A 23,639-nucleotide genomic window follows, 5' to 3' on the forward strand; every position below is an offset into this window, starting at 1 on the left:
TTATTTCCAAGAGTACCTAGTCTCCAAGATGGCCAGATAAGTAATATAGGCCCTACAGTCTTTGAATGTTCAGAAGGGATGTGAGACTGAGTGTGTATTCAGGGCTGCCTCCAGACAATGTGGAGCTATGCTAATCCAAACTGGCTTGGATGTGGAGAATATGTAACTCACCTAGAGGAAATAACCTATCTGATACTAAGATCAAACACTGAAGAACCTAACCAAAGGTCTGTTTACCATCACTGTTAGTCTTCCTAATCCTATATTCTCTGTATAATAGGGTCTGGAAAAGGCTGTTCGGGGCTCGGTTTTTATTAGGACAAGAGTCCGCCGAGCCCGGCTGGTCGAAATAAACCAACTTCCTTCTCGGTATTCTCATGTCCTGGCCTTCAAAACCACGCATACCCGAATTTCTCCACTACATTTCAACATATGTCTGTGTTGATGATACTTTTTTAACTTAATACCCTAGCTTTTAGCCATTTTTAGAATTAGAGAACCTATTCCTTTAACAGGAACCAGTCAGGATTTTTGTGGCTCTTTTGCAATGTAGGCACACCTTGTCCTTTTGGATGGCATGGAACTCTACCATCAGCAGGTGACAACTCAGAACTGTGCAGGTAAGAGATATAGTAGAAAGAAAGTGTTCCTTTCAAGCACCAAAGAACATTATAATTATGACCGTTTCTTTTTCCTCCACTTCACATCTGTATTTTTTTTTGTTAGGTGAAATTAACATAACATAAAATTAACAATTTTAACAGTACATTCTGTGGCATTTAGTATATTTACTATGTTGTGCATCAAATTTATCTAGTTTCAGAACATTTTTATCCACTCCAAAGGAACCCTCATAGATCCAAAGGGAGTTACTCTACCTTCCCCACTCCCCTCAACCCCTCCCAGCCATTAATCATCTTTCTGTCTCTCTGTATTTGCATATTATGGTGGGGGTGGAGTATGGGAACCTCATACTTTTTAATGTAACTTTTTTGTGATCAATGTAGCTTTAAAAAAAGGGCAATTAAATAAAATTTTAAAAAAATGTTTCCATTTACTTGATAGTTTTTTGACATTACAGGAATAATCTGTTTGGAGTTATTACACAAGTCCTAAAAGATGAATTACTGACAGTTTGCCCCGAGTATTGCTCTAAAATATTCCAAGTGTTGATTCACTTATAACCATAGCATTTCATAGGTCTTAATTTCCCTTGAAGATTTTCCACTTTAAAAACCTGTGTATCTTGAGAAACTACAATTCTGCCCATTTTAACTATTTTTATCATCTTGGGTCCTAGAATCATGACCTGTTAGTTGAAAAGGAGCCAGTCACCTTCTGTTTACAATGAGACTCCCCGGTCCCCCCCACCCAGCGCACCTCCTGCTGCCCTTGATTGCGCTGCACCCAGAGCTTCAGTCTTTTGTGATGTAGAAGAATGTTTATCTCGCAACAGGGGGGCCGGCAGCTCTTCCTGGGAGGCGGCCCCATTCCTGGCCAGGGGGATCCAAGGGGCTGCCAGGCCTCAGCCAGGTCTCGGGGGTGGGGAGACGCTCGGCCCAGGAGAACACAGGTAGGGGCCCGGAAGGCGGGTGGGACAGGAGAGCCCAGGGGCGCGAGGGCGCGCGGGCCCGCCTGGCAGGGGCGTGACCGGGCACTCAGCCCCGCCCCCTCGGGCCCCACCCCCTCAGGTCCCACCCCCTCAGGCCCCACCCGGCATGCGGCGCGGCGGCGGCCCTTTGAAGCTCTGGGTGTTCGGGGTCGTCGGACGCGCTGACCTGGTGCTCCAGCAGGGCAGAGGCCCTGTGCGGGGCTCCGCGTGTGCGGGGCGTGTCTGGCCCGCGAGCAGGCGAGCAGCGAGCGCTGGCCCGGAACCCTCAGGCGGAGCGCGCGGCCCCTCCTCAGACGCCCGCCTGCGCCCGGCTCGGAGCCCGGTACGTTTGTGGACCCCACCTGGCGGCGGCGGCGGGGCGGGTGGGTGGGGAGCGCCCGAGGGCCTGTGGGCGCGGCGGGGCGCGGGGCTGCGGGGGCCCCCGGCAGCGCAGAAAAGCGGCCGAGCGGCTATCCCCGCGCTGCGCTGTGGGAGCGCCCAGCCTTGCGGCTGCCGAAGCTCCTGCTCACTTGACGGTTGTGCGCGGCACCCCCGCCGGTCCTGCCCTCTCTGTGCGGTTTGGGACCGGGAGGTTGCGGGCTGCCTTCGCCGGGCCCTCGGCAGCAGGGGGCTTGGGGCCTGCTTCAGTCTTTGGCATTTTTCCAGACGCGGATAACTTGTTTATTCGGTGAAAGTTATTTGAATGAAATTACCTCGTTAGAGCTGAAGAGCTATTTACGATGTACCACCTTCTCTTATCCAAGCCCCGTTTGATAGGCATTTGTATTTTTTTCCCCAGTTTTGGCGGCCATGAACTTGCTGTGGGAATCATGGTACAGCAATTTGTCTTGGATAGATATCTCGGAGTGGAACTAGCAACAATGATGTAAGTTTATATTTTTAAGAAACTGACAAAATGTTTCCCAAAGTGGCAGCACCATTTGGCATTCTCACTAGAAATATATAAGGACTCTAGGTTTTCCATATCTTCTTTAACAGTTGGTATTATCTTTCTTGATTTTAGCCATTTTACTATGTCTATATGATAAGTCATAGCAGGTTTTGATTTGTATTTCCCTAGTGATGAAAAGAATTGAATGTTTCTTCTCTGGTGAAAGTGTTATTTACATATTTTCCCATTTTTAAGTGCTATTTGTCAATTTTTTAAAAAAAATCATTTTATTGGTACGTATCAAGGAAGCATACAGTTCATCCAAAGTGCACAATCATTGGTATTCGGCAGCATCACATAGTTGTGCATTCATCACCTCTATCATTATTAGAGCATTTTCATAATTTCAATAATAATAAATAAGAAAATCCATCACTTCTCCATCTGTGCCTCCCCTACTCTTCACAACTCCCATTTTTGAATATTCTTGCACAAATACTTTTTTCCCCTTTATAAATTGATTTATATTTACATTTTATATAAATGAAATCATACAGTGTATTATACAGTATATTTAATTCATAGTAATGCTGTATTTACTGTATTTGTCCTTTGTGTCTGGCTTCACTCAACGTAATGTCCTCCAGGTTCATCCACATTGTCAAATGTTTTATGACTCCCTTTCTTCTTATAGCTGCATTATATTCCATCATGGGAATATACCACTGTTTGTTTATCCATTCCTCAGTTGATGAACAACTGGGTTCTTTCCAGCTTTTGACAGTTGTGAGTAGCACTGCCATGAACATAGGTGTGCAGATGTCTGTTTGTATCTTTCAGTTCTGGGTGTAGACCCAATAGTGATATTGCTGGGTCACTGGCAAATCTGTATTCACCTTTAGGAACTGCCCAGCAGTCCTCCACAGGGGCTGTACCATTCTGCATTCCCACCAATAGGGAATAAGTGTTCCTATCTCTCCACATCCTCTCCAACATTTGTAGTTCTCTGACTTTAATAGTGGCCATTCTGATAGATGTGAAATGATATTTCTTAGTTGTGATTCGCATTTCACTAATTTTTACTCATGTTGGACATTTTTTCATGTGTTTTCTTGCCATTTGTATTTCTTCCTTGGACAAATGTCTACTCATGTCTTTTGCCCATTTTTTAATTGAGTTTTTTTATTATTGAGTGGTAACATTTCTTTATATATTATAGCTATTAAACCCTTATTGGACATATGATTTCCAAGCATTTCTTTATGCCGAGACAGCTGCCTTTTTACCCTTTTGACAAAGTCCTGTGAGGTGCACACGTGTTTAATTTTGAGGAGGTCCCATTTATCTATTTTTTCTTTTGTTTTCATGTGCTTTGTCCAAGAAACCACCATGTAGCACAAGGTCCTTAAGATGTTTCCCTATATTTTTTTCAGGTAGTTTTATGATCCTTCCTTTTATATTTAGGTCTCTGATCCATTTTGAGTTGATTCTTGTATAGGATGTAAGATAGGGGTCCTATTCCATTCTTTTGGTTATAGATATCTAGGCCTCCCAGCACCATTTTTTGAAGAGACTTTTTTCCCATTAACATGGACTTGGTAGATGTGTCAAACGCTAGTTGACCATCAAGGTGAGGGTTTATTTCTGGATTCTCAATTCTATTACACTGATCAATGAGTTTTTCTATATGCCAGCACCATGCTGTTTTTATCTCTGTAGCTTTGTAATATGTTTTAAGATCTGGCAGTGAAATTCCCACCATGTTGCCCTTTCTTAGGATGCTTTTGGTTATTTAGGTGCACTTTCCCTTCCAAATGAATTTGGTAATTGCCTTTTCTTTCTTTTCTTTTTTTTTTACAGATTTATTTATTTATTTAATTCTCCCCCTCCCCTGGTTGTCTGTTCTCTGTGTCTATTTGCTGCATCTTGTTTCTTTGCTTCTGTTGTCGTCAGCCGCAGGAGAAGTGTGGGCAGCGCCATTCCTGGGCAGGCTGCACTTTCTTTCATGCTGGGCAGCTTCTCCTTAGGGGCACACTCCTTGTGCGTGGGGCTCCCCTATGTGGGGGACACCCCTGTGTGGCAGGGCACTCCTTGTGCGCATGAGCACTGCGCATGGACCAGCTCCACATGGGTCAAGGAGGCCCGGGATTTGAACCATGGACCTCCCATGTGGTAGACGAATGCCCTAACCACTGGGCCAAGTCCTTTTCCCTGCCTTTTCTATTTCTGTAGAGTAGGCTGTTGGAATTTTGATTGGTATTATATTGAGCCTATAAATCAGTTTAGGTTGGATTGACATCTTCATGATATTTAATCTTTCAGTACGTGAACACGGAATGTCATTCCATTTGTTTAGGTCATTTTAAATTTCTTTTACCACTGTTTTGTAGTTTTCTGCATATAGGTCCTGTACTTCTTTGATTAAGTTGACCCCTACATATTTGAGTCTTTTTCTTGCTTATTGTAAATGGAATTTTTCCCTGATTTCTCCTCAGATTGTGCAGTACTAGTGTACAAAAAACACTGATTTCTGCATGTGGCTCTTGTATTCTGCCACTTTGCTGAACTCATTTATTAGCTCAGATAGCTTCATTGTAGACATTTCAGAATTTTCTAAATATAGGATGATGTCATCTGCTAATAGTGTAAGTTTTACTTCCTCTTTTCTTATTTGTATGCCTTTAATTTTTTTTCTTCTCTAATTACTCTAGCTAGAACTTGTAGTACAATGTTGAATAACAGTGGTGATAGTGCACATCCTTGTCTTGTTCCTGATCTTCGATGGAAAGCTTTCAGCATTTCCCCACCAAGTACAATGTTGGCTGTGGGTTTTTCACATATCCTTTTACCATATTGTGGCATTTTCCTTCCAATCATATCTTTTGAAGTGTTTTTTTTATCAAGAAAGAATGCTGGATTTTGTCAAATGCCTTTTCTGTGATGATCATGTGTTTTTTTCCCCTTCAATTTGTTAATGTGGTGTACTATGTTGACTGATTTTCTTATGTTGAGCTAGCCTTGCCAAGCAGGAATAAATCCCACTTGGTCGTGATGTGTAAGTCTTTGATAATGTTGCTGGATTCAATTTGTCAACATTTTGTTGAGAATTTTTGTATCTCTATTTCATTAGAAAGATTGGTCTGTACTTTTCTTTCCTTATACTGTCTTTATCTGGCTTTGGTATTAGGGTGATGTTGGCTTCATAAAAAGAGTTGGGTAATTTTCCCTCCTCTTCATCATTTTGGAAGAATTTAAACTGGATTGGTGTTAATTCTTTTCAAAATACTTGGTAGAATTTATCTCTGAAGTCATCTGGTCCTGAGCTTTTCTTTGTTGGGAAGTGTTTGATGATGGATTCAGTCTCTTTAAATGTGATTTGTTTGTTAAGTTCTTGAATTTCTTATAGTGTCAGTGTAGATTGTTGGTGCATTTCTAGGGATTTGCCCATTTCTAGGTTGTCTAGATTGTTGGCATACAATTTCTCAGAATATCTTCTTTTGATTCTTTTTATTTTTGTGGGGTCAGTCATTACTTCCCTCCTTTCATTTCTGATTTTTTTTTTTGCCTCCTTTTTCTCCTTTGTTAATCTTGCTAGCAATTTGTCAATTTTACTGATCTTCTCAAAGAACCAGCTTTTGGTTTTGATTTTCTCTTTGTTGTTGTTTTTCTCAATTTCATTTATTTCTGCTCTAATCTTTATTATTTCTTTCCTTCTGCTTGCTTTGAGGATTGGTTTGCTGTTCTTTTTCTGATTTCTGTAGGTGTTCAGTTAAGTGTGAGTTTAGCTCTTCTTTTTTAATATAGGTGTTTAGCACCATAAATTTCCCTCTCAAGACTGGCTTTGCTGTATCCCATAAGCTTTGGTAATTTGTGTTCTCATTTTCATTTTTCTCAATATATTTCCTGATTTCACTTGGAATTTCTTTTTTGATCCACTGATCATTTAATAGTATGTTGTTTAGAGTCCACACAGTTGTGAAGTTGCCTTTTTCTTGTCTATTATTGATTTCCAGTTTTATTCCATTATGATCTAGGAAGGTGCTTTGTATAATTTCAGTCTTTTCACATTTATTGAGACATGCATTGTGCCCTGCATGTGGTGTATCCTGGTGAAGGATGCATCGGCATGTGTGAAGAATGTATAACCTGCTGCATTTGGATGCAGCATTCTGTGTGTCTTTTAGGTCTAACTCATTTATTATTCTTTAAGGTCTCTGTTTCCTTGTTGATCTTCTGTCCAGTTCTGTCTCATGATGTGAGTGGTGTATTAGAGTCTCCAGTGATTATTGTAGAGATGCCTGTTTCTCCCTTTGGTTTGGTCAGAGTTTGTCTTACATATTTTGGGGCACCCTGGTTAGATGCATAAATATATCTTCCTGGAGGGTTGCCCTTTTTATTAATATATAATGGCCTTCTCTGTCTCATAACTTCTTTTCACTTAAAGTTTGTTTTGTCCAATAATAGTATAGCGATCCCTGCTCTTTTTTGGTTTCTATTTACATGGAGTATCTTTTTCCAACCTTTTACTTTCAGCTGGTTTGTATCCATGAGTCTAAGGTGGGTCTCTTGTAAGCAGTGTGTGGATGGCTCTTGTGTTTATTATCCATTCTGTCAATCTATATCTTTTGTTTGGTGCATTTACTTCATTCACAATCAATGATACTACTGTAAATGCATTATTTCCAACATTTTATTCTTTGGTATTCATGTTGATATCATATTTTGGTCTTATCTTTTTACTCTTGGTTATCCTTTCTGCTATTCTTTTTTCTCTACTCTGCTCCAGGCCTCTCTCTTCTGTTTTTTCCTTTCAGGCTCTATGGCTTCCTTATTATTTCCTGCAATTTGGATTCTTTTTTACAAACTCTCCTAGTTTCTGTTTGTTTGTGGATATTTTATACTCACCTACATATTTGGAGGACAGTTTTGCTGGGTGCAGAATTCTTGGCTGGCAGTTTTCCTCTTTCAGTCTCCTAATTGCATCATACCACTGTCTTCTCGCCACCATGGTTTCTGATGAGAAATCCACACTGTTACTGGGCATCCCTTGTATGTGATGATTTGCTTCCCTTACTGCTCTCAGAATTTTCTCTTTATCTTTGACATTTGACATTCTGAATAATATATGCTTTGGAGTATATCTATTGGGGTTTATTCAGATTAAGATAAGGTGGGCTTCTTGGACATGCAGGGTCATTTCTTTTGTAAGCATTGGGAAATTTTAACTATTTCCTTAAATACTCTTTCTAATCCTTTTCCCTTCTCTTCTCCTTCTGGAACTCCCATGACATGTACGTTGTTGTGTTTTCTCTTGTCATTCATCTCCCTGAGGCTCTGCTCAATTTTTTTTCCATTTTTTCCCTCCCTCTGTTCTTTTCTCTCTTCAATTTCAGCTGTTTTCTGTCTTTGGTATCACTTATTCTTTCTTTTATCCTTTCAAGTCTGCTTGAAATTGTTGTAAACCTTTAATGTTGTTTTTGATTTCACCTATTGCATCTTTCATTCCCATGAGCTCTGTTGCTTTTCTCTTCCACATTTCAAGTTCTCTTTGTGCTTGCTGAACATCTTCTTGAATGACATTCATCTCTTAAACCATATTGTCTTTTAACTCATGAATTTAATTTTGGAAATTGGTACACATCTCATTAATTAGTTCTCTCAAATCCTGCATCTCTTCTGGGACTTTGATATATTCCTTTTCCTGGGCTATGCCTTCCATTTTCTTATTCTGGCTCATAAATTTTTGCTGATGTCTAGGCACCTGATTAGTATGTAGTTTACTCAGATGCTCAATTTCTTTGTCTTTTATTGGGATTTAGTGGCAAGAGGCTGTGTGTTACTGTTGCTCTTTGATTCTTGATTCAACCTGGATCATTAGGCTTGTCCTTGTTAGTTGCTCAAAAGTGTGCTCTGCACCCAGTAATGTTTTGCAGACCTACTTCCTAGGGCCTTGGGAGGCAAGCTATAAAGGTCAGAAAATGCCTCATTTATTTTTAGTTTTCTCATATGTACTACCAAGTTCTGCCAGCAGATGACACTCTTTGGCAGCCCTCAGTTCGATGCCTGTTTAATGTGTTTTTACTGTAACACAGCCTGGATCAATGTGAGAAGATCCTGCCTGGAGGCTAAGATCCTTGTAATTTGGACTTTCTTATAAAAAAGTCTCTAGCCTTCTCTGGCATCACCCTCCCATTTCCTGGGTAAGAAATAATTCTACTCCCTTCTGCATCTTCAACAATCAGTCCCTGTTCATTGAGGAGATTGAGAGGGTCAGATTTCTTTACTCCCTTGCAGCCCTCTAAGGCAAACAATGGCAAGGCCTCTCTGACCTGGAAGGGCCCATGGGACACAACAGACCAAATTTGTGGGTCCAAAGATGAGTCAGCCTTAGATTGTGTCCCTCTCTCTCCTGTTTCCTGGGAAGGTACATCCTCAACAATCAACCCCGGCTATAAGAGAGGGAGATTGAGAATGTTGGATTTCTCCACCTCTGTTTAGTAGCCCAAGGTAGACAACAGTGTGGTCCCAGTCAGCCTGGAAAAGCTGGTAGGGCACAGCAGACCAGAATTGTGGGTCAGAAGCTGTCAGCCTTAGGCTGTGTCCCTCTCTTTCACCTTTCCCAGGATAGTAGATCCCTGGATACCCCTTTGTAGTCAGCTTAGAGGCCTTTGTATCCTTTTTTAAATTTAATTTTAAAAGATCCTTAGATTACATAAATTGTTACATTGAAAAATATAAGACATTCCCATATGCCCCACTCCCTATACCTCCCACTGTTCCCAACATTAACAACTTCTAGCATTAGTGTGCTACATTCATTACAACTGATGAACAGATTTTGAAGCATTGCAACTAAGCATGGATTATAGTTTACCTTGTAGTTTACATTCTCTTGCATTCAATTCTGTAGGTTATGGCAGAATATATAATGGCCTGAGTATTAATCAGTCAAAGGTGTACTGATGTAAAATGCCAGAAATTGGTTGATTTTTTTTATAAAGGGTATTTATTTGGGGTAGGAGCTTACAGATACCAGACCATAAAGCATAAGTTACTTCCCTCACCAAAGTCTGTTTTCACATGTTGGAGTAAGAGGCTGCCTACATCTGCGAGGGTTCAGGTTTCCTGGGTTTCCTCCCTTCTGCAGTCTTGCTTCTCTGTGATCCTTGCTTCCTAGGACTCCCGCTTCAGCATCAAATTCCAACATAAAAACTCCTACATTAAGAACCTCTAGGGAAACAGACTTTGGCCCAGTGGTTAGGGCGTCCGTCTACCATATGGGAGGTCTGCGGTTCAAACCCCAGGTCTCCTTGACCGGTGTGGAGCTAGCCCATGCACAGTGCTGATGCGCGCAAGGAGTGCCGTGCCACGCAAGGGTGTCCCCCGCGTGGGGGAGCCCCACGCGCAAGGAGTGTGCCCGTGAGGAAAGCCGCCCAGCGTGAAAAGAAAGAAGCAGCCTGCCCAGGAATGGCGCCGCCCACACTTCCCGTGCCGCTGACGACAACAGAAGCGGACAAAGAAATAAGATGCAGCAAATAGACACCAAGAACAGACAACCAGGGGAGGGGGGGAAATTAAATAAATAAATAAATCTTTAAAACAAACAAACAAACAAACAAAAACCTCTAACTCTGTCCTTTGCCATGCCTTTTTTCTGCCCACCAAAGGGTTGGGACTCAATGCCCTTCTGGCACAAGTGATTAACATAATTACCTAATCAGGTAAACCTATAAATCCAATATAATCTCATATGCCCAGAGGAAAAGATCATTTTACAAACATAATCCAATACTTCTTTTTGGAATTCATCAATAATACCAGACTGCTACAGCCTGTATCTGTCATTGCAATGTCAGGTCTATTCCAAGTCCTGAAAATGCCCCCATATTATACCTCTTTTTCCCTCTCCATGACTTCAGCACCTCCAGTGGCCATTGTCTCCACATTGGTGATAGATTTTCCATTGATATAACCACAATAAGTCTATAGTGGAATACCAGTAAGTCCACACTCCTGAGGATTCTGGAATAGTGATGCCTACTCTACCAGAGAGGGGACTTTGATCCCCTTTGGCTGATAAATGGGACTTTCTTGCTTGCAGTTGTAGACTTTCTCAGTTCCTTGGTGTGATGGTTGTCCATCCTCACCTCCTTGTTAGTTGACCTAGGTGAGTCCAATGAACTGGAGAGTAGGTGTTACAACTCCACTGAGGTTCAGGGCCCAGCTGGCACAGGAACATTTCAGAGATTCAAGTCTTTTGGATGTACACCTACCAATTCCAGCATCAACTATAGTTTCAAATAAAAGAGATAGAAGAGGCATGTGTAGAGAAGTCACATTTGAGTCCAGCTCTGTCACACTCAGGAGCACAAACTCTGAAGTAGGGCCCAATGGCCAGACTTCAATCTCCAGAGCTATCTGCCCTGACCGTATAAGCTGGGTGTCTCTGGATCCCTCAGATGTCCCACTATTTGTTTGTGGTAGTATCTGCTTTGGCAGCCTATGAGATCCTGTGGAGACATTTATAAGGATAACTCTCTGATGGCCTCCTGGCTTACTTTGAAGTCTGTTAACCATATAAACTCATGTATCTTTACCTTTTCCCCCTTTAGTTCAGTGTCTTTTTCCAGTTGCATCATCCTCTGGTGCTTGGTAGTAATCCCTCAGTGTCAGGGAGGCTCATTCCTGGGAGCCATGTCCCACATTGGGGGGGAAGGTAATGCATTTATATGCTGAGTTTGACTTAGGGAGAGGCCATATTTGAATAACATGGAGGCTCTCAGGAAGTAGCTCTTCAGTACCCTACATCACTATGCTAACTTGCAAATTTAAGAGCAAAAAGTGCATAAGCATAGTCATCTATCTCAAGCGTATATCAGTGGACCATCCTTTTTCACTAGTCATTGCTCCTTGGAGGATTGCTGCTATAGCATTAGAGAATGTGGCAGAGCTCCCAAGGATAGGAATTCGGTATTCTTTCAGTTGTTGTGTGAATCTCTACCCACTGTGGCAATGCCCCATGAACATTGGAACATATTTATATACCTTATATATATCCCCACATGAACTTCCTTCCATGTATCTATCCCCCATCATGTACCCCCCACACCAATGATCCTCCTCTCTCATAGTTGTAACCCTTCTGTAATCTAGAAGTTCTTCAAAAATGAAGCTAAGAATATTTTCAAATTTGCTTAATAGGAAAATGAAATAATAACGAAAGGCTTAAACATAAGAAAAAATACATGATAATTTAAGAAAACTAAAACTAAAATAAGGTTAAAAAGGGGTATTTAAAAAATGAAAAATAGTAAAAGAATTGTTTTTTAAGTTTTGCCTTTCATCACTGTAATATATGTTGTGCTATATGTACAGTTGCATTTTCTTCCATTACTTCACCAGTACTTTATTTTTTCATTTTGTCTACAAAGAAGTTTTAGGTCACAGTGAAGTCACATACAGAATGGAGGGGACTCTCATATACCCAACATCCTCCCCTTTTTCCCTTTCTTTGTTAATAATCTTTTTACATGTGGATGGCATATATGTTACAACTGATGTACAAGTATTAAAACATAGCTTCAAACTATGGTCAGTGGTTTCTATTATGGTTTACATTTTACACCATTCACTTTTATAAATTTTTGATGAAATTTAACATGGCCTGTATCCATCATTGCAAGATCATGCAGAATTCTTCCTTTGCCCCCTAAATACTCACTCTTCTGTTGATCCCATTCTTTCTCTCTCCCCCCACAGGACCCACCAGGCTTCACTCCTTGAAGAACAAAATTTGTAGATATTTGCAACAGTGCTGCTGGCTTGACACAGTAGTCTGTCCTCTCCTGTTAGGAACCACCCATACTCTCCAGAGACACCCTCCCCTGCGTTTGAGAACATATCAAGACTCCCCTGTATGGGAGCTTAACTCCTTTTCACTCATTATGTGGTTCCCCCTCCACAGATCCAACACACTATGACAAAATCATCACTTGCACCTTCTTTAGAAGACTGCCCCAGGTGTGCCCTCTCCCAAATGTATTTCCATCCAACACCCTAAACCAGTAGCCCTTCCTTGTCATATTGCCAAAACAATTTTCTCAGCATTGTAGTTTCAACCACATACCTGCCAATGTTCACCTGCTACCTCCCCCCTCAACTCTTTCCCCATTTCCATGGACCATCCAACCCATCCTCCCTACCCTAGACCCATCAAGCTTGCACCACCCAACCCAATAGTATCCTTACACCCCTGTCATATCCCTTCACTGCACAACTACTCATACTTTATCATAGATTGCACCCCTGTGGGCATTGGCTTACAACCTTCTCCCATTCTATTTCCTGTAAACCTATCTTCCAGACTCTAGCTCCCTGTGTTGGCTCAATTAGCTTAATTCTTATCAAAGAAGTCATTCAATATTTGTCCTTCAATACCTGGCTTGCTTCATTTAACATAAGAACCTTCAGATTCATTCATGTTATCCCATGTGTTGTACTGTATTCCTTCTTACAGTTGGTAGTGTTCCACTGTATGTATCTACTGAATTTTGATTATCGATTCATCTCTTAATGGGCATTTGGGTTGATTCCAGTTTTGGAAATAGTGAATAATGGTGCTATGAACATTGTTGTGTATAATCGGTTCTTGTCCTTGTTGTCAGTTCTGGGTATATACCCAGCAGTGGAATTGATGGGTCATATAGCAGAATTATAGTTAGTTTTTTGAGGAAACCCCAAACTGTCATCCACAATGGCTGGGCTGTTCTACATTCCCACCAGCAGTGGATGAAGGTGTCCATTACTCCACATCCTCTCCAACACCTTAGTTCTCTGATTTTTTAATGTCCACCAGTCTAATGGAAGTAAGATGGTATCTTGTTGTAGTTTTGATGTGCATTTCCCTAATAGCTAGTGATGTTGAGCATGTTTTCATATGCTTTTTAGCCTTTTGTCTTCCTTCTTTGGAGAAGTGTCTGTTCAAATCACTTGTCCATTTTTTAAATGGATTGTTTGTCTTTTTATTTTGAGATATTTCTTCACATATGGTGGACATTAGGCTCCTATCAGATATTTGATGTTTCCAAATATTTTCTACCATTGCTGAGGCTGTCTTTTCACTTTCTTCACAAACTCCTTTCAGGTGCAAAAGGTTTTAATTTTGAGGAGGTCCCATTTATCTATTTTTTTCTTTTGCTTCTCATGCTTTGGGATTGAAGTTCATGAAGACATTTGCTATTACAAGGTCCTATAGAAGCTTCCCTACTTATCTTCCAAGGTCTTTATGGTTTTGGCTCTTATAATTAGATCTTTGATCCATCTTTAGTTTTCCTATAAGGTGTGAGATGGTGTTCCTCTAATTCTTTGGTTATTTATGTCCAGTCTCCAAGCACCATTTATTGAAGAGGCCATTCTTTCCCAGCCGAGTGGATTTGGTGGCCTTGTTGAATATCAAATGACTGTATATGTGATGATCTATATCAGAACTCTCAGTTCAGTTCCATTGGCTAGTATGTGTATTCTTGTGACAGTACCATGCAGTTTTGACCACTCTAGCTCTGTAGTATGCTTTAAAGTCAGGTAGTGTGATTGCTTCAATTTCATTTTACTTTTTCAATATGTCTTTGAATACTTGGGGACTCTTGCCCTTCCAAATAAGTTTCATAGTTTTTCCAAGTCATTAAAAAATGCTGTGTTGATTTTTATTGGGATTGCATTAAATTGTAGATTAGTTTGGGTAGGATAGACATCTAATGATATTTAGTCTTCTTATGCATGAGCAGGGAATATTCTTCCATTTATTTAAGTCTTCTTTGATTTCCTGTAACAGTGCTTTGTGGTTTTCTGCATATAAGTCATTTACTTCTTCAGTTAAACTGTTCCTAGGTATTTGGTTTTTTTTAGTTTCTATTGTAAATGGTATTTTTTTCTTGATTTCCTCATCAGATTGCTCATTATTGGTATACAAGAATGCTACTGATTTTTTTTTTTGCATTGTTCTTATATCCTGTGACTTTACTGAACTATAAGTTCTAGAAGCTTTGTTTCTGAGGGCATTCTATGTATAGGATCATGTTGTCTGTAAATAAACTTGTACTTCTTCCTTTCCAATTTTGAGGCTTTTTGCATCTTTTTCTGGCTGCAGTGCTCATGCAAACACTTTGAACACAATGTTACACAGGAGCCGTAACAGTGGACATCCTTGTCTTGTGTCCAGTCTTAGAGCAAAAGCTCTTAGGATTTCACCATTTTATATGATTTAGCTGTTGGTTTTTCATATATACCTTATGTTCTGTTGAGGAAGTTTCCTTCTATTCCTGTCTTTTGGAGGGTTTTAATCAGGAAAGGGTGTGTTTTGTCAAATGCTTTTACTGCATCTGTAGAGATTATCATGTGTTTCTATTCCTTTGATCTCTTTATGAGGTGTATTTTATTGATTGATTTTCTTATGTTTAACACTCTTTGCATACCCAGGATGAAACTCACTTAGTCATGGTGTGAAATTTGCTTGATGTGTTGTTGAATATGATTAGCAAGTATTTTGTTGAGGATTTTCACATCTAGGTTCATTAGATTGGCCTGTAATTTTCCTTTCTTGTAGCATCTTTGTTTGGGTTTGGTTTTAGGTTAATGTTCACATCATAGAATGAGTTAGGCAATGTTCCTTCTACTTCAGTTTTTTGGAAGAGTTTGTTGAGCAGGATTGGTGTTAGTTCTTTCTGGAATGTTTCATAGAATTCACATGTGAAACAGGTCTGGGCTCTTGGTTCGGAGATTTTTGTTGACTGTATCTGCTTACTTCTGATTGGTCTGTTGAGTTCATCTTTCTTCTTTCATCAACATAGGCTGCTTGTGTGTTTCTAGGAGTTTGCCCATTCTAAATTATTCTTGTTGGCATACAGTTTATCTAAGTATCCTCTTATGATAAACTTGATTTCTGTGGGGTCAGTGGTGATATCCTTTTCCTCATTCCTTATTTTTTGTATTTGCATCTTCTTTTTTTTTCCTTGTTAGTGTAGCTAAGGGTTTATCAATTTTATTGATCTCTAAGAACCAGCTTTTGGTTTTATTTTTTCTAGTCCTTTCTTATTTTAAATTTCATTTAGTTCTGCACTAATCTTTGTTATTTCCTTCTTTCTACTTCCTTTGGGGTTAGTTGTTGTTCTTCTGGTTCCTCCAGATGTGCAGTTAAGTCTTTGATTTTAGCACTTTCTTCTTTTTTAATATCAGCATTTATAGCTGTGAGTTTTCCTCTCAGTACAGTTTTTGCTGCATCCCAGAGGTTATGCTATGTTGCTGTGTTATTATTTTTCATTCATTTTAAGGTAGTTACCGATTTCTTTACAATTTTCTCCTTGACCCACTGTTTGTCTAAGAGTGTACTGTTTAACTCCCATATCTTTGTGCCTAATCTGCTTCTCAGCCCCTTGCTGATTTCCAGCTTCTGTGCATTTTAGTCACATAAATTACTTCGTGTAATTTCAGTCTTTCTGAATTCATTGAGAGGTGTTCTGTTGCCTAGCATGTGGTCTGTTCTTGAGAATGATCCATGTGCACTCAAGAATAATATATATCCCACTGTATTTGAGTGTAATGTTATGTATATGTCTATTAGGTCCAGACCCTCTAATGTATTATTCAGGGTCTTTACTTTTTTATTGATTCTCATTGAGATGTTCTGCCTAATGGTGATATTGGTGTATTAAAGTCCCCCAGAGTAATTGTAGAGGCATGCATTTCCCCACTTAGTTTTTTTCCTTGTTTGCCTATGTATTTTGAGGTGCCCTGCTTCAGTGCATAAGTGTTCATGATTGTTCTTTTTTTTTCTTAAAGATTTATTTATTTTTATTTCTCTCCCCTTCCCCCCCCCCCACTCTGGTTGTCTGTTCTCTGTGTCTATTTTGCTGCATCTTTTTTGTCCACTTGTGTTGTTGTCAGCGACATGGGAATCTGTGTTTCTTTTTGTTGCCTCATCTTGTGTCAGCTGTCCATGCATGCAATGCATTCTTGGGCAGGCTGCACTTCCTTTCATACTGGGTGGCTCTCCTTACAGGGTGCACTCCTTGCATGTGGGGCTCTCCTAAGCAGGGGACACCCATGTGTGGCACAGCACTCCTTGGCACATCAGCACTGCCCATAGGCCAGCTCCACAGAGGTCAAGGAAGCCCGGGGTTTGAACCATTCTTTTTCAAAAGAGATGAGCAGTACCCACTTCCATCAACACCCATTTTCTGGATTAGTGCATCTACAAATTTTTAATCTGCTCAGTGAGTGAAAGGAAAACATGAGAATGATATCTCTCCAAGTAGAGAATATCAATAAAGGGCTAGAAAGTATAAATTTAGTGGAAATAGAAATTCTGGAGTTGAAAAGTAGAATGATATGAGAACTCTAGAGGTGGTCAACAACAGGTGTTTCCCTGACTAAAGAACTAAACAACTCCCTCAGCATCCTGGAGTGTGCACCTTCCTATTTCAGTCCTTCCTCTCCCAGATCATGTGCACTCCAAGAGCAGTGAGACCTTCTAATTTTCTTATTAATTTTACTGGTCACTACTGATGTTGAGTGAATTTTCATACCCTTGCTCATACTTAACTCACTGCAGATCCTGAGATTTAGGGTATAAAGAGGAGGGGACTTGGTCAATTATTGTGTTTTCAGAGTCCTCTACTTCCTTCTGAGAACCAAAAACTTCACCCAGCCTGAATGAAAATATGGCAATGGAGACACAGCTCTGTACTCAGAGATATTCCACATCCTGGCCTCTGTGTCCCTATGAAATTTACAGAAAAATATTGCCCTCCATTAACAGGGAGAATTAGGACTCAAATTTCTGTGAACCCCAGTATCCCTCAGAGAATCCCACGTATTCCTACCCAAGTCAACCAGATCTCAATGAAAGCCCTCCTCATATTATATAAATTAGTCTATCCCAGTCTCACAAGGAAGAAAGGTGATTGTTTTCTCTATTAAAGACACTTATTGAAGCCATTTAAATTAGAGAATCGGTTTTTTCCATTTCTGTAAACAAAAATGGTGCTGGGATTTTTGTAACTATTGTATTGAATCTGTAGCTCCCTATGTTAAGTATTGATATTAGAATAATATAATCTTATCATCATTGAACAATGGATGTCTTGCCATATGTTTAGGTCTTCTTTAGTTTCATTCAGTTTGTTTGCCAGTGTTCATGTGTTTTATCCTTTCATTAAATTCATTCTTAGCTATTTTATTTGTTAGCGGCTGATTGAGTGGACTTATTTTTTGTTGTGCTGTATAAACAAAACTGACTTTTGTGCATTTATCTCATACTATGCAAGTTTGCTTTATGCCTTTATTGTTTCACTAGTATTGTTGTGACTTCTTTGGAATTATGTATTAAAAGGGATATGTCATTTATAGGGATAGCTTTCCTTCTTCCATTCCAGTATGGATGACTTTATTTCTTTTTCTTACCCAATTGCTCTGGCTAGAACTTATAGTACAATGCTGAAAAGCAGTGATGAAAGTGAGTTAACTTATCTTGTTCATGAACTCTTGGGAAAGAGTTTCAGTATTTCACTCTTGAGTGTGATGTTAGCTGTGGATTTTTAAAATGCAGCTGTGAACAGAGTAGAATAACTTCCACAAATGACCATCCACGTAGTGAGCAGCAGAAAGCCCCCAGATTATAGGTATCCTGTGAGTGCATTTTTGAAATCCTGGAATGTGAGTTAATTGTTGGATACCTACATTTTTATGATTTTGAAGAACTTAATTCTCACTAATGTCCATATGTTCAATGTTTAATAATAAGATCATGATAGACTATGCCTGAAATATGTTGATGTGTTCTTAAATTTTAAAAATTCAATAAACCCTATTAAATGAATTTTTCTTTCTAGAGGTTATTTATAAAACAGTTCTTTAACTAGAGTAAGAACAAGTATTAACCAGAATCCTTGAGGACCATGTGTGTGCCTGGTGATAGGTGTAAAGCCATATGGTTGTAATATTGTAGTCCAGATAGAAATGACCCTGAACCTATTGGATTATGAATCTAAAGCAATAAAAATGTTTCAAAATTTGCAGAATATGAATCATGATTGCTAACACCAAATATGTATGAAAATAGGTTGATTTAAAACTAAATAGAAAATTAGTAACTGTAGTCATAAAGTATAAGAAACTACAACTAAGGATTGTAGGAATATGATGCATTAAATATACAAAAACAAGATAATTCAGAAATGAAATATAGTATAATGTATTGAAATAACATATACATATTACTTTTGAATATATATAGACTTTCATAGATCATTGATTTTGAAAATCTGTAGACTTGTATAGAGAATGACTAGATTTTGGCAACATGGAAATATTTCTCCAGAGAGGAGTACATGTAAAAGGAACATTCAATGGTCAGATGGAGAAAGAAAATAGACCAAAAAAGGTGTGGGAGAGGTAATGAATTGAGTGAAGACCCTTTTGGAAGAGTGGTGGAAGTACAGAATTTGAAAATATCAGGAAGAAAGCATCCATACTTTAAAACATTTCATAAAACATGTAGAAAGAGAAACAGATCTGTATTGTTGGAAAGCTATTTTCAGTCTCAATTCTCTCTATAAAATTTTTTTAATCATATGAAAACCAAGAGAAAAAACAGTTATTTTAAAGTATCAAAGTAATATAGGGAGAAAAGGAGTAAGTGCAGAGTAATCCACAACAAATGAGTGAAAGCTCTTTGTCATGATCTATATTATGTACTGAAATATGCTTTCTGAAAGTAGATAATAGGCATTAAGAAAATGAAATACATGATAAGATATAAATTTTTAAAACTCAAAAAGTGAATGAGAAGAAATAAGAAAAATGGAAATACAGCTCAAAATTGAAGTATAATCTCTAAGAAATAGGGTGACAAGATAATGCTTAAGTAGATAAAGTGAAAAGCTGAAAGGGCTGAAATATTAAATGGAGAATGTTCAAGATTAAAGAACACTCAGAAGTTGAATGGTTCAGATGATCCACTAGCTGAGCACTGGGTGCCTGAAGCAGGAAGTGCGTGGGGCCATCCCCAGTCCAGAGGCCTTGGGTGGGGCCTGCACATGGGCAGTGCAGGAAGCTGCCCTGGCCCTCCTCCCATGATGTTCAGCTCCAGGCTGCAGGCCTTGGAAGGTGGTGTTTGTTTGTTTGTTTGTTTGTTTGCTTGTCTCCCTCCTTTGTTGTGTCACCTTGCTGAATCTGCTCTCTGCAGCATGTGTGGGCCAGGCAGCGATCAGCAGCCTGTGGGTGGGCCTGCCTTCACAAGGAGGCCCTGGAGATGGGCCACAGCCACTTCCCTGGTGTAGGAGAAATAAAAGCGCCCAAGAGCACCCTGTGCACAACCGACAAGGCATAGCTTATCAGTTGCCAATACGCTGTCTCTAAGGGCAACCACACAGCTAAACAAAATAACCACTGACCACAAGGTCAGACAGAATGGCAACCAGGCCCTGTCCAGCTACACCATGTCTTCTTCCTCCTCTCTGAGCCCTTTTCCCTTTGTTTGATACCCACCAATCAGGCAGTATGGCATGAAAAAGCTCAGACTACATGATCAACCTAACCGTCCCCCATAGCTTACCCCTCTCCTTGTTTGGGCATATATTCACCAATCTAATACCACCAATCTAATACCACCTAGCCCCCTTCCCTATTGCCCTGAACTATAAATAGCTGTTTCTATGTTATAAAGTTAGACTTGGTCCAGAACCCTGTCTCTGGAGTGTGCATAGTCTCCGTATCCGTCCTCACTCCCCCGGGGCCAACTAGTTTGAGCCCACCGGCCTGAGGGACACCTCAGTCTGGTGAAAACCGGTAGCAGTTGTCACCCTGTGACACCCTGGATTGTTTTTTCATGGTTGAATTTTGAGAATTTTGGAAATTCTTTTAATTTATTCTAGAATACCTGTGTGTTTTTTTTGTTTTTTTTTCTTGGTATTAAGCCCAGAGGTTGAACCCATGACCTTATAAGTGGGAAGCCAGTGCTCTACTACCAAGCCACATGGGATCCCCTAAAAATTTTTTGTTTGCTTGTTTTTTGTTTTTGTTTATTTTAGCAAGTACTTAGATCTGAACCCAGAACCTCTCTTGTGGGAAGCAAGTGCTCAACTGCTTGAGCCATAGCCGCTCCCAATATTGTAGATACCTATCCAGATATCAGTTTCAGATAGTCTAGGTATGTGTTCTTTCCTTGTCATAGTTAAGTTTGCAAATATTAGTCCCTGTCTGTAGTTTGCCTTTATAGTTTCTTTTTTACAGATCTGTAGTTTTAAAATTTTGGTGAAGAGCCGTGTATCATTTTTATTTTTTATGGATTTCATTCAGTGCACCCTCTCTTCAGAATCTGTTTCCATGTTTTCAAATATCAAATAGTTTTGATGATACCCCAGTCTTTCTCTTGCCTAACATCACAACTCCATTGATACCTCTGCTTAAATGTCACAATTTTTAAAAGCATTTTGATTTCTTTATTTTTAAAGGTGCTTTAGATGCCATAGATATTCCATCAAAAATATAGTGGAATCCCATATACCCTACTCCCTCCCCCTAACACAGTTTTCCCCATGAACATCATCCTTCATTAGTGTGGTCCATTTGTTTCATGGGATGAGCACATATTGAAGCATTGCTGTTAAGCATGGTCTATAGTTTGCATGATGTTTCACGCTTTGCACAGCACATTTTTATATGTTTTGAGAAAATGTATAATGACTTGTCTCTGTTATTGCAGTATGCAAAATTATTCCAGTGTTTGAAAAATGCCCCGCATTATACCTATTCTTCCCTCTCCCTCTCCTCAGAACCTCTGTGTCCACTGCCTTTATTTATATCAATGTTACAAGTTCTTACATTATTAGAATAATAATAGTCTACTTTCATGCATAGTTGCATTCCTCCTGTTTGTTCATTCCTCTGTCTTTTGGAGTTGGGATTGTGTCACTTTCTTACCCCACAGTAATCTAGCAACAGCTACTTCAAATATGTGTAAAACCCAACCACCTGGTTTCCCTAACTGCTGCTGCTCTGTCTAATCCACCATATCACTTGCCTGGACTACTGTGGTAGCTCCCTAACTGGTCTGCCTTTGACCTGCTTGCCACTGTGGTCCATTCTTACCTAGCAGCCAGAATGATCCTGTTAAAACCTCAGGCAAGTCTTGGCCCTTGTTTTTCTTTACTGAAACCCCCATGCATTCCCAGCTTACAGTAAAATGCAAGACTATTACACTGGCCTACAAGAACCTCCACAATGTGTGCCCCAAATTTTAAAAGCAGTTTTATTGAGATACAGTTACATACCATATAATCTATCCAAAGTGTACTTTAGTATAATTACGGATGTGTGCATTCCTCACCACAATCAAGTTTAGGACATTTTCATCTCTCCTAGAAGGAAAGCCCTATACTCCTTAGAAGTCACCTCCCAGTCCCTCTGCCATTCCCCAGCCCTACATAACCACTAATTTCATTCCATCTCTATAGACTTATCTTTACGTATATATTAATGAAATCATAGAATATGTGGTACTTTGTGTCTAGTTTCTTTCACTTAGCTTAATGCTTTTTAAAATTACTGCAATTTTTTTAAATGAGGGAAGTTGTATGTTTACAGAAAATTCATGTAAAAAAATAATGTTCCTGTGTATACCTCTATTGTTGACTCTGCATTAGTGCGTCAGCTTTGTGAGGATTGATGAATGAATATAATGTATTACTGATAACTGTAATCCTTAATTTACATTAGGTGTATTTTTTCCATCTACCTTCCTATTATTAACCATGTTTAATAGTGCCATACATTTGTTGTAATTCATGAAAGAACAATCTTATATTTGTACTATTAACCTCAGTCCATCATCCATAACAGTTTTCACTTAGTTAAACAATCCCATCTTTAGGCTTCTAGCTTTCCTCCTACTAATGTACAAGATCTTAAACAAATTCTCTCAACCACATTCACAAACATATAATTCACAGTAATGTCCTGCCATCACCACTATCCATTCCCAAACATTTACAATCAACCTAAACAGAAATTCTGCACAATTTAAATATGAGCGCTCCATTCTCTACCCCCATTCTATCCCTTGGTAACATATTCTAGATTCTAATTCTGTGAGTTTGGTTCTTATCCTTAGTTCATATCAGTGAGGTCATACAATATTTGTCCTTTTGTGTCTGGTTTATTTTACCAAACTTAATGTCCTGATGGTTCATCCATGTTGATGCATGTATCAGGACTTCATTCTTTCTTACAGCTGAATAATATTCCATCATATGTATTTACCACATTTTGTTTATTCATCTTCTGGTAGTTATTTGACTTCCACATTTTCTTTATTGCGCTCTGAACATTGGCATACAAATACCTGTCTGAGTCCTTGCTTTCAATCCTTTTGGATATATATGCAGAAGTGGGATTGCCAGTTCATATGGTAATTTTAGGTTAATTTTGAGTTACTGCCAAGCTGTTTTCCACAGCCAGTGCATTATTTTATATTCCTACCAACAGTGTACAAGGTTTCCTATTTATATGCATCCTTACCAGTACTTGCTATTTCCAATTAAAAAAATAATAGCCTTTTGAATGGGTGTGAAGGATAGCTCATCATGCTTTTGATGTGCCTTTCCCTAATGGCTAGTGGACTTGAGCACATTTTCATATGCTTATTTACCATTTGTATATCTTCTTTGTAGAAATGTCTATTTAAATACTTTGCCCAATTTTAATGGGCTTATTTGCCATGCCCACCTCCCTTGGAGGTCATGCAGTGATCAAGCTCTGTCTTCCTTCTCCACTTGTCACTAACTATTTCCTTGATGTGGAAATAACCCCTCACCACTTGGCTGCTTTCTCCTCCTCTTTTGATCCCCAGCTCCAGTCTTGTCTTTTCTGACTTTGGTAACATTTTTTTTTGAGGTACCAGGACTGGGCATTGAACCTGGGACCTTGTATATGGGAAGATGGCACTGAACCACTGAGCCACATAGGCTCCTTTGAGTTGGTTTATTCATTTCTTTCCTTGTTTGTTTTTAGGAGGCACCAGGAACCAAACCTTAGACATCCTATGTGGGCAGCAGGTTGAACTTCATCAACTCACAGCATCTTTCTTACCTGCTCTGTTATCCT

At 39.5% G+C, this 23,639-nt stretch overlaps 1 long non-coding RNA gene across 1 annotated transcript in view; it reads left to right on the top strand.

Annotated features, from left to right (window-relative positions):
* The first annotated feature begins 1,866 nt into the window (after positions 1 to 1,866).
* LOC131277558 (uncharacterized) overlaps positions 1,867 to 23,639 on the top strand; it is a 28,435-nt gene continuing 6,662 nt past the window's right edge. The window contains exons 1-2 of the long non-coding RNA XR_009184713.2: positions 1,867 to 1,934; positions 2,391 to 2,477. This is a non-coding gene — a long non-coding RNA (uncharacterized lncRNA). The remainder of the gene's footprint in view (positions 1,935 to 2,390; positions 2,478 to 23,639) is intronic.

The sequence above is a fragment of the Dasypus novemcinctus genome, unplaced genomic scaffold (genome assembly GCF_030445035.2).
Source record: "Dasypus novemcinctus isolate mDasNov1 unplaced genomic scaffold, mDasNov1.1.hap2 scaffold_143, whole genome shotgun sequence".
Lineage (NCBI taxonomy): Eukaryota > Metazoa > Chordata > Mammalia > Cingulata > Dasypodidae > Dasypus > Dasypus novemcinctus.